Raw genomic sequence first — 4,504 nt, forward strand, 5'->3', positions numbered from 1 at the left:
AGGGGAGAGAAGAGGCTCCTTTTTCGTTTTGGTGCAAGGCAGCAGACCTTGGGCGGCGTATGTGCTACGGAGGCATATGGAGCGGCGCAGGGAGTGTAGCGCTAGAGGCTAGCTAGGGTTTCAGTTTTTATTGAAACTAAGTTTAGTTTTTGGCCAACGGGTTGCCTAGGGTTTTCTTTGTATTTTGGGCTTGTACTTTTGTTATTTAGGCTTGTAATTTTGTTAATGGACTGTTATTTATAAAAGTCCGGTCAAATTTGGGCATTCACAGCTGCCCCTCTTTGCTTATTGTCGTGTAACAAGAATAAAGCAAAGACTTTAAAAAGGGTCAAATTTGCTGGGTCTTGCAGAATCTTGACCACTTTGGTGCTTCTCTTTTTTCAAACAACCCTGTTCTAACCTACTGCATCTTCAAAGGTATAAGAATTACTGCTTTAATCTGCTCCACTGCAACTTTAGGGAGATAAGATTAGTAGCTTCAATCTGCTCCACTGCAACTTCAGAGAGATGAGATTTGCTATGGTATATTTAATCTGACCTACTGCATCTTCAGAGGTGTAGGATTTATGACTTATAACTTTAATCTACTTCACTGCAACTTCAAGGAAATAAGATTCGCATCTTAAATTTGCTCCACTGTAACTTTAGGGAGATAAGATTTGTGGTTTCAATCTGCTCCATTGCAACTTCAGGGAGATAAGACTTATAGCTTTAATATACTCTACTACAATTTCAGAGAAATAAGATTTCCTATCTTCAATCTGCTCCGCTACAACTTCAGGAAGATAAGATTAGTGGCTTCAATCTGCTCCACTCCAACTTCGGGGAGATAAGATTCGCCATGGTAGTTTTGGTCCGACCTACTACAACTTTAGAGGTATAGGATTTGTGACTTGTAGCTTTAATTTATTCCACTACAACTTCAGGGAAATAAGATTCGCTATCTTCAATCTGCTCTGCTGTAACTTTAGGGAGATGAGATTAGTGATTTCATTCTGCTCCACTGTAACTTCAGGGAGTAAAATTTGCCATAATAACTTCAATCCATCCCACTGCAACTTCAGAGGTATAGGTTATGTAATTTCATTGATCTGTTACACCGTTCGCCGGGGAACATGACCTCTAGAATCCATTTCATGGGTTTGTGCCAAGTGATTAGGATGTTATGATTAGAATGAACCGAATGCTCCTAACTAGATGTGTATGAATGATGTTTGAATGAATGCAAAATGTCATTTTTTCGAGAATGATCCTTTTTTAATGCTTAGGTTGACATTGCTCATTGTTCATCGAGGATTTATCACTGATGTATTACCCTGCCTTCTTGTTCAGCTGGTATCTTTGACAGGAAACTCGAAAAAATAATCACAATTTAAACTATTCTTTCCCAAATGTTTCCAACTCTTAGATTTGGTTTGTTCTAACTAGTGGTCCTGCTTCAGGTCCTTGTACTATTTAGAAAACTTTTAGAGCAATATGCAGAACTCCTTTTACTTGAATATTATTAGTCCATTAATCGTTATTTCAATGTAAAAATGCTTGAAAAAGATTGTAACAATGGACATGATTGAAATTTATTGGGAGCAAAGCTCGAAATGTATAAATTAATCAAAATAACAAATTTTGCTAAAATACAAAGTGAGTAAGATGAAAGTAGCTGCCTTAGATATCGCAACATGAGCTTCTCCGCACAAACGTCTCGAGGACCATTTTGAACTTGATATGCGTTTAGGACCAACAAGAACAATTTTAATCTATCTTTCAAACAAAGTAAAAAAAAGGAAGTAGAGCTAAATATAAACATATACGGAGCAACAGAATATAAGCACGTTAGAGAAAAAGGAAGTTTATCTAATTTGAATAATTCTTTGAGCTTGTTTTGGTTTTGGAATCATTTAGCAATGGGGCCAAAACAGCAAACAAAACATTGGTTATTAGACATAGGCCTCACACTGGAGCTATAGACAAAGCTAATCTTCTTGTTAATCTGTCAGGGATGGGTGTTTTCATTGCACGAATCCAATCCAGACGTTGTGGAAGAAAGGGGCTAATCTGAGTTGCTTTCATATCATGTCATGGACCGTTTCAGTTCCTCATGTCCAAAGGGTCATGATAGTCTACGATAGCCTCGGCAATCGGCATCATGGTTTTCAATGCATCGAATGGTAGAGCTGAAAGCCTGAGAAGTATCAGCTTGACACAATGGGGAAGCCTATATCAATCCATTTTTCCAACTTGCAATACCCTTACAGATTGATAGAATCTCTTTTTTAGAGCTGTTAGCTTGTGAGTATTTTCTTTATTTTAAAATATCATACCGTTAATACAATTCTGTAAAGTAAATGCCTCTTGAGTTGATAATGGAAGATAAAGTAGGTTAATATATTATATGCATTGACATATTTTGGGTTCCAAATGTATGGCAGAAAATATAAAGAATGCATAAAATATAAACCCACTAACCTAAAACAATCAAATCTCACAAATCAGTCAGTATCTGCACACATGAAATTCCCATTTAAGAACCTGATTAACAATATCCCACCACCTAGCTTTTCATTTTGAGCTGCAATTATTTATAGAACGTGATCGCCACTGTGTGTCACTTGCATAACCATCATTTATGTCCAATTAGTCTAGCTTCGTTCAATTAAAGCCTATCTTCGTGCTTTTCTTTAGACAAATCAACGTTCTGTAATAAGAATGACGCACATATCACAAGATAAGACTTTCATTTATACTAGAAGCCTACAAGGCTACAATTAAAAAATATATATTTAAATGAATCTCTCAATTGGTACCTCTTCATTGTATAACTGCTCCATGGTGGCATTGAGTGTTGATAAGTTAAATTAAAAAGGGGTTGAAAAGTCAAAAATGGTGGGAGGTGCAATTGGCACCGAAAGAAAAAAAATAATTGGCAAGTTGTTTAAAGTTGAAAGGGATAATTGCAATTTTGGTCCCTAATTTTTTAGGCCATTTGCAAGTTAGTCCCTGAACTTCAACTATAAATAGGCCTAACCATTTCTCATTTCAACCATCCCAACCAATCTTTCTCTCTTAGTTTTCTCTCTTCTCCCATTTGAGAATTCTTAAGGAATTCTATTTGTTTGTAATATTTTGGAGATAGTAAAGTTATCATCTGGTGTTAGTGCCCGAGGACGTAGGTATAATTTACCGAACCTCGTTAAATCTCTTGTGTTCTTTCTTGTCCTATTTTTCTTTCAATATTTGAGGGTATAATAGTAGTATTTAATTGTGCTATTAAATTACTATAGAAGGGATATTCTGTCTAAGGAAAGACTTGGTATTTAAGAGATCCATGTGATCCACCTCTCTTCCCTGGGAATTGAACTTTGTGTGATTTTTTTAGTACAATAATTTACACGCTTCCGACCCTATTGGAACAACAAGTGGTATCAGAGCCGAAGGTTAATCGTAGTATGCTCTGTGGTTGCAGTTTAAACTGATCTTCCACATCAGAAAAGATTTCCTTAGGTATATTGAAAGATTATGGAGAAAACGGTCGGTGTAGGAGCTTCAACATCGTCCATGTGGACAAGACCGACAATTGCAAATGCAAGATTGGCCGTGGAGATCTTTGATGGCACCGGCCATTTTGGTATGTGGCAAAGTGAGGTTCTAGATGCCCTTTTTCAGCAGGGTCTAGACATTGCCATTGATGAAGAGAAACCAGATGATGTACAGGAGAAAGATTGGAAGGCGATCAATCGGTTGGCATGTGGCACAATTCGATCATGCCTTTCTCGAGAGCAGAGGTACGCTTTTTCAAAGGAGACTTCTGCAAATAAGTTATGGGTGGCACTTGAAGAAAAATTTTTGAAGAAAAACAGTCAAAATAAGCTCCACTTGAAGAAAAGACTGTTTCGCTTCACATACGTCCCAAGTACCACAATGAATGATCACATCACCAAATTTAATCAGTTAGTCACTGATTTGCTGAATATGGATGAGACATTCAAAGATGAAGATTTGGCTTTGATGCTGTTGGGGTCACTTCCTGAGGAGTTTGAGTTCCTAGAAACTACTCTACTTCATGGCAGGAGTGATATATCTCTGAGCGAAGTCTGTGCGGCCTTATACAGTTATGAACAGAGAAAGAAGGACAAACAGAAAAACTCAATCAGAGATACAGAAGCTTTAGTAGTTCGAGGTCGTTCATACACTCGGAAGAAAACTCAAAAGGGGAGATCAAAGTCAAAGTCCAGACTCGGGAAAGAAGAATGTGCTTTTTGTCATGAGAAAGGCCACTGGAAGAAAAATTGTCCAAAGCTGAAGAATGCGGAAAAAGCTGCTGTAGATGCTTGTGTTGCTAAGTATGATACTACTGACTTTGAACTATCACTGGTTGCATCATCATCGTCGTTCCATTCAGATGAGTGGATATTGGATTCGGGTTGTACCTATCATATGTCCCCTAACCGGGAGTGGTTCTCTGATTTAGTAGAACTAAATGGAGGAGTTGTTTATATGGGCAATGACA

This window comes from Gossypium hirsutum, chromosome D11, assembly GCF_007990345.1.
Source record: "Gossypium hirsutum isolate 1008001.06 chromosome D11, Gossypium_hirsutum_v2.1, whole genome shotgun sequence".
In the NCBI taxonomy this organism is placed as follows: Eukaryota; Viridiplantae; Streptophyta; class Magnoliopsida; order Malvales; family Malvaceae; genus Gossypium; species Gossypium hirsutum.